General features: G+C 41.2%; 2 protein-coding genes across 2 annotated transcripts in view; one reads left to right on the top strand and one right to left on the bottom strand.

Moving 5' to 3' along the window:
* The window catches only part of ZNF750 (zinc finger protein 750), an 8,906-nt gene extending 7,710 nt beyond the window's left edge, over nt 1–1,196 (bottom strand). The window contains exon 1 of the mRNA XM_082272679.1: nt 1,039–1,196. The gene's annotated coding sequence lies outside the window, so the exon portion shown is untranslated. The remainder of the gene's footprint in view (nt 1–1,038) is intronic.
* TBCD (tubulin folding cofactor D) overlaps nt 1–15,083 on the top strand; it is a 315,022-nt gene that overhangs the window by 105,010 nt on the left and 194,929 nt on the right. The gene's annotated exons all lie outside the window — the stretch shown is intronic.

The following is a 15,083-nucleotide window of genomic DNA, read 5'->3' as shown; positions in this document are numbered from 1 at the left end:
GCAATTTGATCAAGTCTACACTTTGACTATCTTTATTTCAATCTTAGTGAATCTCCTTACAATTGGGACATTTTCTGGACTTCCAGTTGATGTGGTACCACCAGCGGCTGGCAGGACAAGTACGGACTTGTAGTTTCCAAACAGCTGGTGGTGTCCAGTCATCCCACCTCTGCTTTAGAATGACCATTACCTAGTCTAATACAGCAATACACATTGTACTGAATGCCTGATTTGCATGACAATGGATCATTTTTTTTTTAAATGAGTTTTGAACAATACAAAGGAATTGGAAGACATAACACTTCACAATGTGAGCTTGGTATCAGAAAAGCCAACCTTCTACAGCCTGGACATGCCTGGGTCAGTTTCTCCCTGCTATTCTCTGGCTATACCCGAAAGTGCCAGTGCTAATTACCCCCTTTGAAGGTAACTGTTGTCAAAACAAACATGAAACCAAACTTTCTAAGGCTCTGTTGTTTGACTCTTGCAGAGTTCGGTTAGCATTTCCATGCTGCCTTGGACGTTGCTAATACATTTGCAACTACATTCTATTATTTCCTTCAAAAGTTTAGTTTCTGTCCACCAGTCAGTTTCTGCCTGATCGTCTCAAAACCTTCCCTATGCAACGACGTAATTTTTTATTTATTTTTTTTCATGATTAAAATATCAAGTTTAATTTCGGCATTTTTTGTTTAATATATTTTTTTTTAAATATACAAGGATGTAATTAATTTTTAAAGTTTTTTTTTTTTCCCTTAATAAAATTTTATTTTTTTTATTTATTTTTTTTCAAAATAAGTAAATGGCATACAGCAATGATGAACATACATGTAACACACTTACTGTTACTTTAAAGTTTAAAGTAATTTACATCTAATCACACATCTAATTTAAATTAGTTATTAGTTATTTTAAAGTTTTAATAAATATTTTAAAAGCCGATCACAAGTGCCTAACCAAATCTGCATTTAGGGTCAGAATTTTATTTTGGTCCCCTTCGTTAAACCCAACCAAAAAAATTGGTAAGCATCAACTTACCAGTGAAAGATCTCTAGAATAGCTGGCTGTACATGAAATCCTAGTATTGGTTTCACCCTACGTATCTCATCCGACTGGTTAAGCAGACTTCCTTATCCTTGGTGACATCTCGCAAAGAGGCGCAGTTGGTAAGACAATTTTTTTTTAAGGGCACAATCTAATTAAGACCTTATGATGTGGCATGGATTGCATAATCCAAGGGCATGCCACTGTCACCCAACCCCGTGTGTGTCGCAAGAATAAGGCGTTTCAGATTTAGGAAGGCGTTCCCTTAGGTACAAAATTACCAGTTAAAGGAAGAGATTGCTGCCATAAACTATATTTGCAATTTGTCATTAATAAAAAAATAAATAAATACTTAAAATTTTAGTTTCGTTTACCAATTATAGACTTGGATTACTAACATGTAATATTAAATATTAGCTCTGCTATAATAAAAAAATCTTTGCTCTTAATTTTACGGCATTTAAGACGTTTTTATTGTTAAAGGAAGAGATTGCTGCCATAAACTATATTTGCAATTTGTCATTAATAAAAAAAAAAATACTTAATTTTAGTTTCGTTTACCAATTATAGACTTGGATTACTAACGTGTAATATTAAATAATAGCTCTAGTATAATAAAAAAAAAAAAAAAGCTTGTACGTTTTAAATGTCTTATATCGCAGGTTAACCCTTTTTAGCTTCACACACAAATAGTGGCCAATTTTTTCTGAATTTGGCTACAGCCTCATTACCGTATTTACATGGTCCAGCAGATGGCACCAGACTTCTCAAGGCCCACTTTTTTTTGGGGAAGACATATAGCGATCGGTAATGTTGGAGAATTAAGCCGATTGCTGCTGCTTTCCACCTCTTGTTATTAATATATTCTACTGTATATATAACAAAATCATTTGGTCATTGCATTATATTCACTAGTCAAAGATTTAGACCAGGGCTTCCCCAAGAAGTTGCTAGGGGTTCCTTGAGCAAGGAGAAATTTCTGCCTCTTACATGAGTGACCACTAGGACCAATGATCTTTTTACCTATCTGTAAGGGGGGAATTCATCCCACTGATCACCAATGTAAGGGACATTCTTCTCACTGATCACCAATGTAAGGGACATTCTTCCCACTGATCACCAATGTAAGGGACATTCTTCCCACTGATCACCAATGTAAGGAACATTCTTCCCACTGATCACCAATGTAAGGGACATTCTTCCCACTGATCACCAATGTAAGGGACATTCTTCCCACTGACCACCACTGTAAGGGACATTCATTCCACTGACCCCCAATGTAAGGGACATTCTTCCCACTGACCACCAATATAAGGGACATTCTTCCCACTCACCACCAATATAAGGGACATTCTTCCCACTGACCACCAATGTAAGGGACATTCTTCCCACTGATCACCAATGTAAGGGACATTCTTCCCACTGATCACCAATGTAAGGAACATTCTTCCCACTCCCCACCAATATAAGGGACATTCTTCCCACTGACCTCCAATGTAAGGAATATTCTTCCCACTGACCACCAATGTAAGGAACATTCTTCCCACTGATCACCAATGTAAGGAGTATTCTTCCCACTGATCACCAATGTAAGGGACATTTTTCCCACTGACCACCAATGTAAGGGACATTCTTCCCATTGACCACCAATGTAAGGAACATTCATCCCACTGACCACCAATGTAAGGGACATTCTTCCCATTGACCACCAATGTAAGGGACATTCTTCCCACTGATCACCAATGTAAGGGACATTCTTCCCACTGATCACCAATGTAAGGGACATTCTTCCCACTGATCACCAATGTAAGGAACATTCTTCCCACTGATCACCAATGTAAGGGACATTCTTCCCACTGATCACCAATGTAAGAGACATTCTTCCCACTGACCACCAATGTAAGGAACATTCTTCCCACTGATCACCAATGTAAGGGACATTCTTCCCACTGATCACCAATGTAAGGGACATTCTTCTCACTGACCACCAATGTAAGGGACATTCTTCTCACTGACCACCAATGTAAGGGACATTCTTCTCACTGACCCCCAATGTAAGGGACATTCTTCCCACTGACCCCCAATGTAAGGGACATTCTTCCCACTCACCACCAATGTAAGGGACATTCTTCCCACTGACCATCACACTAATATACTGTGAGCTGTAAATATAATATTTATTAGCAGAGGTTCCCTTAAGACAAAAAGTTATTTCAAGGGTTCCTCCGTGTTAAAAAGTCTTATGTAGAACCCTAAACATTCTAACTATTTATACATAGAGGTCAATGAGAACTTGTAGAATATTACTGTAAAAAATAAGCAGTTTCTATAGATTATTGTGCATTTTAAAATCAACAAGTTTAAAAAAAAAAAAAAAAAAAAGTATGCTCACAGGTACAGCTGACAAACCTGTCACAGCTCTGCTGCAAAGGAAGTTTCTATACAGCAACAGGTGTACAAAGGTATTTTCTAGTAAGACCTGACTATGGCTATTCTATAGAAAATTGCTGTAAGATTTAAATTACAAATTTGAATTTATTTGGATTTTAGAAAAAAAAAAACATATTTCATTAAATAACAATTATAATAAATAACAGATGTTGAGACAAAACGATACCTCCATAATAACTTAGATATATATATATATATATATATATATATATATATATATATATATAAAATAAATTACTGGCATATTTACAAAACTATTATTACATAAATGAAAAATAGAGAAGAGATAAAAATCCTCCCTCTCTGTATTTGAACTGATAACCCACTTTGAATTTTCAATAAATTATGTTTGAAAAAAAATAAATAAACAACTGTAATATAAGCCAATGTGTTCTGAAAGTTCGTAGCTTCCGTGAAAAGTCCCATAAATTATTTCCTAGAACTTTGTGAAATGTGTCCGGGCAAAGCACCTGCCGAACAGCTCAAGTAGCTGAGAAAATGACAGCAGCTGTGTCTCTGGCAAAAATTATTCAGTAAAAAGTAGAATCATAAAAAAAAAATAAAATAAAAAGGTATTGGAGAAAATTGAGCATAAAGAGAAAAAGTTGGAAAAAGTTTCAAGTAAAAGTAAAAAGTTTGGCTTACCAGTGAAGAGGTGTGAGGCTCCCTGAGTGAGTGAGGCGTCTGGGGAGAGTCAGGTACCTGTTCTCTGACTGAGGTGAGACTGATCCGTCCGCTCTCAGAGGGAGGGATTTAAGCGAGAGGAGTTGAAGCCTCGGGCTGTAGAGATGCACCTGATATTATTTGTGCCCCGAGCAACTGTTCATTGTGTTTTGCAACCAATATACCAGTACTTGTTCTTTTCACCGATGCCTCCACATGCTGCAAACCAGCGTGTATTCTTCAAGCCTCTTTCATCATTCTACATGCTGGAGGGGGATCGCCCTGGTGCTGGGGTAGTGCTGTTTAGGCGGCATTTACACCCGAGCGTCGCATTTTTTTTTTTCTGGCGTTTTTCTGAGCATTTGTATACTCGTTTTTCAGCTTTTTTCTGGCGTTTTTCTGAGCATTTGTATACTCGTTTTTGAGATTTTTTTCTGAGCATTTGTATGCTCGTTTTTTAGCTTTTTTCTGGCGTTTTCCTGAGCATTTGTATGCTCGTTTTTGACCTTTTTTCTGGCATTTTCCTGAGCAATTGTATGCTCGTATTTGAGCGTTTGTGTACAGCGTTTTTCAGAGCCGTTCACATACAGGCGACCCGACTTCCCGGGGCGACCTGTGAAATCGCGGTGCAACGCTCGCACCGCGACCTCGGAGCGGCATGCACGGACTTCATATCATTGAAGTCAATGCGGGTCCAGGTCGCCCCAAAGTAACTCCTATTTAAAGTTGCTCCTATTAGAACGGGTCCTGTGCTAATCTATTGCAGGCGACCCGCGGCGACTTGTCAGGCGACCAGGTCGCCTGACAAGTCGCCCCAGTGTAAACTGGCTCTAAAAGCTTTGGCATTTTTTATTTAGCCAATAGAAAAAATAATATTGTTGCTATGTTTTTTCAGCATTTTTATTTTTTATTTTTTTTGTAAGGGGTTTAGTGGTTAGGCACCTTTCACACTTGTGGGATTAGGGTTTTTAATTCATTTTTATTATATACACACAGTATCTCACAAAAGTAAGTACACCCCTTACATTTTTGTAACTATTTTATTCTATCTTTTCATGTGACAACACTGAAGAAATAACACTTTGCTACAATGTAAAGTAGTGAGTGTACAGCTTGTATAACAGTGTAAATTAGCTGTCCCCTCAAAATAACTCAACGAACAGCCATTAATGTCTAAACTGCTGGCAACAAAAGTGAGTACACCCTTAAGTGACAATGTCCAAATTGGGCCCAAAGTGTCAATATTTTGTGTGGCCGCCATTATTTTCCAGCACTGCCTTAACCCTCTTGGGCATGGATTTCACCAGAGCTTCACAGGTTGCCCCTGGAGTCCTCTTCCACTCCTCCATGATGACATCACAGAGCTGGTGGATGTTAGAGACCTTGTGCTCCTCCACCTTCCGTTTGAGGATTCCCCACAGATGCTCAATAGGGTTTAGGTCTGGAGACATGCTTGGCCAGTCCATCACCTTTACCCTCAGCTTCTTTAGCAAGGCAGTGGTCATCTTGGAGGTGTTTGGGGTCGTTATGTTGGAATACTGCCCTGTGGCCCAGTCTCTGAAGGGAGGGGATCATGCTCTGCTTCAGTATGTCACAGTACATGTTGGCATTCGTGGTTCCCTCAATGAACTGTAGCTCCCCAGTGCCAGCAGCACTCATGCAGCCCCAGACCATGACACTTCCACCACCATGCTTGACTGTAGGAAGACACACTTGTCTTTGTACTCCTCACCTGGTTGCCACCACACACGCTTGGCACCATCTGAACCAAATAAGTTTATCTTGGTCTCATCATACCACAGGAGATGATTCCAGTAATCCATGTCCTTAGTCTGCTTGTCTTCAGCAAACTGTTTACCGGCTTTCTTGTGCATCATCTTTTAGAAGAGGCTTCCTTCTGGGATGACAGCCATGCAGACCAATTTGATGCAGTGTGCGGCGTATGATCTGAGCACTGACAGGCTGACCCCCCACCCCTTCAACCACTGCAGCAATACTGGCAGCACTCATACGTCTATTTCCCAAAAGCAGCCTCTGGATATGACGCTGAGCACGTGCACTCAACCTCTTTGGTCGACCATGGTGAGGCCTGTTCTGAGTGGAACCTGTCCTGTTAAACCTCTGTATGGTCTTGGCTACCGTGCTGCAGCTCAGTTTCAGGGTCTTGGCAATATTTTTATAGCCTAGGCCATCTTTATGTAGAGCAACAATTCTTTTTTTTTTTTTACAGATCCTCAGAGAGTTCTTTGCCATGAGGTGCCATGTTGAACTTCCAGTGACCAGTATGAGAGAGTGAGAGCGATAACACCAAATTTACCACACCTGCTCCCCATTCACACCTGAGACCTTGTAACACTAATGGGTCACATGACACCGGGGAGGGAAAATGGCTAATTGGGCCCAATGTGGACATTGTCACTTAGGGGTGTACTCACTTTTGTTGCCAGCGGTTTAGACATTAATGGCTGTGTGTTGAGTTATTTTGAGGGGACAGTAAATTTACACTGTTATACAAGCTGTACACTCACTACTTTACATTGTAGCAAAGTGTCATTTCTTCAGTGTTGTCACATGAAAAGACATCTCTGAACACATTGGGGTGCACAGCTAGTTTGTCAGGGATCCATAGACATTAGAGGAGCTCCAGTTGCAGTAGTAATTGTCTGTCTGGGCATGCTGCAAACTTTCTCCATTGCTGGCCAATCATAAGTGAGGAATCGATTAAAATCATTTTTTTTTTATAGGCAAATTGCACATAATGGAGTAATCCGCCTACAGAAGGATTGCACAGTTCAACCGCGGTCTCATGTCTGTGGGTAACAAAGGATTTTGGTTTGTTTTATGAGATTAAGGATCAGTTGTATAATTTTCTGTACAAGGAACGTGTGCTGAGAGTAATGTAGGGATTCCTATGCTGGCCTTCTACAGTGCTAATTTCCTTCAGTACTCGGAGTCTGACTCCATCAGCTTGAAAGCCAGCCAAATAGCATTTCCAGGAGAAGAAGGTTATAGAGGAAGGAGCAGAGTCCTCCAGCAGTGCAGAGTATTTCAGGAGAGGAGAGTTATAGAGGAAGGAGCAGAGTCCTCCAGCAGTGCTGAGTATTTCAGGAGAGGAGAGTTATAGAGGAAGGAGCAGAGTCCTCCAGCAGTGCAGAGTATTTCAGGAGAAGAGAGTTATAGAGGAAGGAGCAGAGTCCTCCGGCAGTGCAGAGTATTTCAGGAGAGGAGAGTTATAGAGGGAGGAGCTGAGTCCTCCAGCAGTGCAGAGTATTTCAGGAGAGGAGAGTTATAGAGGAAGAAGCAGAGTCTTCCATCAGTGCAGAGTATTTCAGGAGAGGAGAGTTATAGAGGAAGGAGCAGAGTCCTCCAGCAGTGCAGAGTATTTCAGGAGAGGAGAGTTATAGAGGGAGGAGCTGAGTCCTCCAGCAGTGCAGAGTATTTCAGTAGAAGAGAGTTATAGAGGAAGAAGCAGAGTCTTCCATCAGTGCAGAGTATTTCAGGAGAGGAGAGTTATAGAGGAAGGAGCAGAGTCCTCCAGCAGTGCAGAGTATTTCAGGAGAGGAGAGTTATAGAGGAAGGAGCAGAGTCTTCCAGCAGTGCAGAGTATTTCAGGAGAGGAGAGTTATAGATGAAGGAGCAGAGTCCTCCAGCAGTGCAGAGTATTTCAGGAGAGGAGAGTTATAGAGGAAGAGGCAGGGTCTCATGTCTCCTGTTACCAAGGATTTAGGTTTAAGGAACATATGTATAGTAGATATATTTTCTGTACAGGAAATACAAGGGATTCCTTTGCTGTCCTATAATTTTTCTTCAGTGCTCGGAGTCTGGATCAGTCAGACAGCCAGGCAATTAGTATTTTCAGAAGAAGATTAATTTAGTACCCGTTTCCTATAATGCATACCCAGGCTTATATAATGCAGTATTGCAGGCTGCAGGTCACACCCCCTTATGACATCACTTTGGCAATAACAACTTCTGGGATGGCACAATATATAAGTTGTGTAATTATTTGCTGTAGTTCTTATCTGTATCGGAAAAGAAGTAAATCAGGATGTCCAGGATTGCAAAAATAAAAGATGCATCTAAAGGCTTAGTGCATAAACTGCAGAGGTTTGCTATCTAATGTTTTTTTTTTATTTTTTTTATATATATATATATATATATATATATATATATATATATATATACTATAAAAAAAGTGACAGCTGCCTTCGTTTTCTATTTTAAGACTTTTTTCTCTATTTTTATAGGGTGATCCTGTCACTACCACAATTCCTGTCTTCGGGTGACAGTGTTCAATCGTTGCTCTGTAATTATGGAGGAACAGCGTTGTCACCCTAGGATAGGAAATGTATTCGGTGTCAGTCCGGGCACCACATCATCACAACCACGGAGTTGGGATCCACCTAGGTCCCTGGACCGACACCCGGCGCAGCCTCTCAGCTAGAGCCTGAGCCTGCCGCTCTCCGTCCCTCCACAGCTCAGCCTCTCAGCAAGCTGATGAGAGCCTGAGCTGGCCGCTTCCTGCCCCTCCACAGCTCAGCCTCTCAGTGAGCCGCTGAGAGCCTGAGCTGGCCGCTTCCTGCCCCTCCACAGCTCAGCCTCTCAGTGAGCCGCTGAGAGCCTGAGCTGGCCGCTTCCTGCCCCTCCACAGCTCAGCCTCTCAGCAAGCCGCTGAAAGCCTGAGCTGGCCGCTTCCTGCCCCTCCACAGCCCAGCCTCTCAGCAAGCCGCTGAAAGCCTGAGCTGGCCGCTTCCTGCCATTCCACAGCTCAGTCTTTCAGCGAGCCACTGAGAGCCTGAGCTGGCCGCTTCCTGACCCTCCACAGCTCAGTCTCTCAGCGAGCCTCTGAAATCCTTAGCCGACTGGCCCCCCCCCCCCCACAGCTTAGCCTCTCAGCGAGGCGCTGAAAGCCTTAGTCGACTGTCTCCCCCCCCCCCCCCCCACAGCTTAGCCTCTCAGCGAGCCGCTGAGAGCCTGAGCCGGCCGCTGGTTTTCAGTCTATAAGGCGAGTTTACTGCTAAAATAAATGTAAAATTCAAGACTTGCGTGGGTGTAAGAAGATGTCCGCCGCTGCTTCCTGTCCTGTCACAATAGGAAACCTATTGGAATGCATAGCGGCCATGTTAGCATGCATGGCGCGTGCGCAGTAAGTTGTTCTCGTCTGAACGTCCCTTCCGGTTGTAGAATCTGATAGGTTGCGGTATTCTGATAGAACACTGGCTGTCCGTTTTCATCCAATCCCCAGCATAGAAGAGACTGGGGATCTGACAGGTCCGTCTCTGCACAGTTAGCTGACACGGACCTCTCATCTGCCTGGCATCAACAGAGCGATCCCCCGCTGAGCTAGCGGAATCCATCCAAACGGATCCGCCCAATGTGAAAGGGGCCTAAAGGTGAACCCCGCATACTCTACATCGAGGCTCAGATATAAATAGAGTGTGCTTCGTGATATCAGATGGCTTCTTCACAAGGGACATTAATATATATATATGTATATATATATATATATATATATATATATATATATATATATATATATACAGGGCTTTTTTTTTTCTAAGAAAGTAGGTGCAGGAACTCAACCACAACACCCCAAAGCCCCCGCCCCCCCCCCCATTATACACACATTTGCTAAACCTCATCAATTAGTGGGTGTAGTCAAATTTCACCGTGGGAGTGCATTATGTACAGAGTGCAGAGTTCGGGAGTGCGCTACATACAGGGTGCAGAGTTCGGGAGTGCGCTACATACAGAGTGCAGAGTTCAGCCTTTCTCCACAACTGTATAATAAGGGATGTAGTGCTAATCATAAAAATAGACAGATAAAGTCCATATAAGATAATATGTATCCACGTGACAATGTGAAGCCACACCGACAGTCCTGGAAATGCTAGAGGTGCAAATAGATCCGCCACCAAAAAAGGTCCTCCAAAAATACCCTTACCAGATCAACGGATCAGAAAGGCCATATACAGCAGATGATCTAAATCTGTGAAGCATCGATCCAAAGCACCATAGTTTTCACATCCTGCCTTCCATCCTAAGCCACTGGACTGCTTTAGTGATCGCGCAAAAAGACAAAGCAAGAAATGCCTCTCATGGTGTGGTATATCAAACATTCATTTATTAGAGAAAAGGAGAGAGATTCACATTATAGCAGAGTGGCAGCAGCGTGTATGTGTGGTCAGTCACTAGCGTGGTTCCGTTTCTAACCAAGAAAATGGCCGCCGTCTTCTTCAACTGCGCATGCGTCTGAACATCCACCAATGAGGGTCCACCTAATGCGTTTCGTCACACGTATTGATGCCAACAACTGCTTACCTCTGCATCCCCCATCCACATCTCACTTTCACCCCTCTTCTTCTCTGACCTCTCCCATGCAACCCCTCCCTCCACTGCCTCCATCATCTCCCCCCCCTCCATCGTCTCCCCCCCATCCACCCACCCCTTAGAAGCCCACCATCTTCCACATGTCTTACTTGTGTTGTCATATTAAGCTGAAGCTAGCAGCCAGTTATAGTACCTCCCCACACACTGTAGGTGGCTCTGCCTCTCTCACTTACAGGGAGATCATCCAGAGGGGGTGTTAGCATCTGCACTGCACCCCGGGCACCTGCATCTCCCTTGTCCCCATCCTGTACTCAGTGGGAGCCACTCAGGAGATCAGATCTGCAGGAGCCACTGGCAGAAATTCTATCACTTGTAAATACAGAAGCCGGACTTCTGTGCTTACAAGTGATAGGGAGCAGAGGGCCTAAGCCTGAGGTGGTGGAACCGAGTTCCACCAAGTTCCAGTTGAAAAAAAGCCATATAAATATATACAGTGGGTACGGAAAGTATTCAGACCCCCTTAAATTTTTCACTCTTTGTTATATTGCAGCCATTTGCTAAAATCATTTAAGTTCATTCTTCTTCCTCATGAATGTACACATAGCACCCCATACTGACAGAAAAACACAGAATTGTTGACATTGTTGCAGATTTATTAAAAAAGAAAAACTGAAATATCACATGGTCCTAAGTATTCAGACCCTTTGCTCAGTATTTAGTAGAAGCCCCCTTTTGATCTAATACAGCCAGGAGTCTTTTTGGGAAAGATGCAACAAGTCTTTCACACCTGGATTTGGGGATCCTCTGCCATTCCTCCTTGCAGATCCTCTCCAGTTCTGTCAGGTTGGATGGTAAACGTTGGTGGACAGCCATTTTTAGGTCTCTCCAGAGATGCTCAATTGGGTTTAAGTCAGGGCTCTGGCTGGGCCATTCAAGAACAGTCACGGAGTTGTTGTGAAGCCACTCCTTCGTTATTTTAGCTGTGTGCTTAGGGTCATTGTCTTGTTGGAAGGTAAACCTTCGGCCCAGTCTGAGGTCCAGAGCACTCTGGAGAAGGTTTTTGTCCAGGATATCCCTGTACTTGGCCGCATTCATCTTTCCCTCGATTGCAACCAGTCGTCCTGTCCCTGCAGCTGAAAAACACCCCCACAGCATGATGCTGCCACCACCATGCTTCACTGTTGGGACTGTATTGGACAGGTGATGAGCAGTGCCTGGTTTTCTCCACACATACCACTTAGAATGAAGGCCAAAAAGTTCTATTTTGGTCTCATCAGACCAGAGAATCTTATTTCTCACCATCTTGGAGTCCTTCAGGTGTTTTTTAGCAAACTCCATGCGGGCTTTCATGTGTCTTACACTGAGGAGAGGCTTCCGTCGGGCCACTCTGCCATAAAGCCCCGACTGGTGGAGGGCTGCAGTGATGGTTGACTTTCTACAACTTTCTCCCATCTCCAGACTGCATCTCTGGAGCTCAGCCACAGTGATCTTTGGGTTCTTCTTTACCTCTCTCACCAAGGCTCTTCTCCCCCGATAGCTCAGTTTGGCCGGACGGCCAGCTCTAGGAAGTGTTCTGGTCGTCCCAAACGTCTTCCATTTGAGGATTATGGAGGCCACTGTGCTCTTTGGAACCTTAAGTGCAGCAGAAATCTTTTTGTAACCTTGGCCAGATCTGTGCCTTGCCACAATTCTGTCTCTGAGCTCTTCAGGCAGTTCCTTTGACCTCATGATTCTCATTTGCTCTGACATGCATTGTGATCTGGAAGGTCTTATATAGACAGGTGTGTGGCTTTCCTAATCAAGTCCAATCAGTATAATCAAACACAGCTAGACTCAAATGAAGGTGTAGAACCATCTCAAGGATGATCAGAAGAAATGGAAAGCACCATTTAAATATATGAGTGTCACAGCAAAGGGTCTGAATACTTAGGACCATGTGATATTTCAGTTTTTCTTTTTTAATAAATCTGCAACAATGTCAACAATTCTGTGTTTTTCTGTCAGTATGGGGTGCTATGTGTACATTCATGAGGAAGAAGAATGAACTTAAATGATTTTAGCAAATGGCTGCAATATAACAAAGAGTGAAAAATTTAAGGGGGTCTGAATACTTTCCGTACCCACTGTTTATATATATATATATATATATGTATGTGTATGTATATGTATATATATATATATATATATATATATATATATATATATATGTGTGTATGTATTGTTGTGCGTTTTGGTATAAAATTTGACTATTTTTAATTTATTACTAAAAGGCGATGTCTGAACTATCAATAGAATTATGACGCAGTGCCTCCAGCCGATTACGGCAAATAATTTAATATCTAAGAAAAAAAACCCAATTAATTTTGTTCAGACACTCATAGTATACCACGCAATTTTCCCAAGTTCTTTTTTTATCAGTTAATTTCTTTTTAAAAGCATATACCAATCTTAGTGAAACAGTCTACAGTAGGGAATATATATATAAGAATATTTATTCGCAAGACATATTTTCACCATAAATGATCATACTTGAGTGACACAAAGAGATAACCTTACATAAAATATCAACTTAAAACGATAAATGCAATGTGATATTTAGCTAAACGATGAAAGTAAAATAAAGCAAGATTATGTATTTCCCAGGTGTAGTATGAACCATAAATTAATATTCTATATAATCAGACCACAATAGTCTGCGAATCACATGGCCGAAAGTCATTCCACTGCAGATGAAGTGAGAATAAGCCATGCAAAACGGAAGACGTAAAATCGCAAATAATGCGCTTAATCTGATATTAAAAATGTTATAAAAACAAAAATCATCTCTTTAGAGAAAAATCTACATATGGTTTATACGGCTGGGATTGTACTTTCGTTACCCTTTAAATACGAAATGTAAAACATTTAAGGAAGTACATAAACAATATTGAATGATAATCAAATAACAGCAAGGCATAATTACCATATTTAAAATGGCCGCTTAGCTTAGAGTAGTAGTTACCAGGTTCCTTTAAGATGGCTGCATTTCCAAGATGGTGGCCAATTAGGGAGGAGCTTTGTTTGGCGTCCCTCAAAGGTTCAGATACATGGCAGATTGAAATGGAGTCGTCTGTGTAGATGAGTCTGTGCATGGCTGTTAGTAGTGTGTATGTTGTAAGTGTGATGTATATTGGGCAGGATATGATGTGTGTTGTGTTGTGTTGTGTCCCCTATTACATCTCTGGTTTCTTTTTATTTTGTGTTGAACAAAAGGGCAGTAAAAATTATCATAAGCCAAACCCAGTGGGAGGAACATTATTCCTATTGGTTGGAACATCTTATTCATTAACTGGTGATGTCATAGGGTGACACCTCTTGGTTAACCAGTATATTAAAATTAATTAAAAATTTCTCCATTTAAGACTATTATAAAAAAAACATAAAATGTAATCATGCTCTCATCTATGACGTCCATTTAATCCACCAGGTATCTGAATAAAGATTAATCTTGGTAACACTATTCTAATATTTAATATATCTTATGTAATATATATATTGGACTTTACTTTTTAACCCAAGACTTCAATTAGTAGCAGTAAGAATTGTATAGATACATATACAGTTATATATATTGATACACAACAGCTTGTATATGTAACTTTTTCTATACATGGTTTGTTTCCAATTAGAGTATTATCCATTTAAGGGATTACTATGTTAACAACAGTACATTTATGATTTGGACTGGATGATAAAATATGGGTGAAATTTCTGACCATTTGACACTACTATATGATAGAATATAATGTACTTCTCAGTAGGAGGTTGTCATAACATCATAGTTCCAAAACACCTTTTGTATATGATGGGGCAGAGATATCAATTTATGATTTTCTGAAATTCATTTTGAGATTTGCAGTTCTCATCAATCTAAGTGACAATGTTTATGTGACTCCGTGTAGATTTCAACAACTTTATCCCCCCTGTTTGTGTTTAGGTAAATAAATAACAGATTCTCGTCTTTGTCCAGACAGTTTTGTTTGTCTTCTCAGGGTGGAAACAATAGTTTACTTGCATTGTGTATGGTTGAACACAGGTGTTATCCTGAAATTGAGTTTCGCCCATTGTGTGAGTCATGGCCTGAACATAAAGTTTTACGACCTCTCTGGTTTTTCGTGTTTCAAGACCAGGGGAAGGATGTCTTATGTAAACCTTTTCCCCCAAAGGCCGATCCACCTGTGATAAGCGATTTATTTATCTGTCTTTCTGAGTATTGTATTTAAAAGTTTGTCAAACACATTTTCCTTGTGGGGCAGATGACACAGCTTCTCATCTCAAAGTTCAGGCAAACAAAACCATGTCAAACAATGGACGCAATGTGTGTTTCAAACTGAAAGAGTTTTGACTCAATATGTAGCAAGGTCAATGGAGGCCTCAAAGTTCACAATTCTTGACCTGTAATAATAAAAATGTATTTCTATTTCGCACTGAAAGTTTAACAAATCCCCCCTCTTGGAAAAATTGTGAAAATTGCCGTAGCCGTTTGAAACATTTTTCCAAGGCAGAACTTTTGAAGAAATAGGGCTTAAATCGGACTTTGACAGCTTTGTAGATAG

This window comes from Pelophylax lessonae, assembly GCF_965119305.1.
Source record: "Pelophylax lessonae genome assembly, chromosome: 11".
Taxonomy (NCBI): domain Eukaryota; kingdom Metazoa; phylum Chordata; class Amphibia; order Anura; family Ranidae; genus Pelophylax; species Pelophylax lessonae.
Note: the sequence above shows the minus strand (reverse complement) of the source record. Positions and strands in the feature narration are given on the sequence as shown.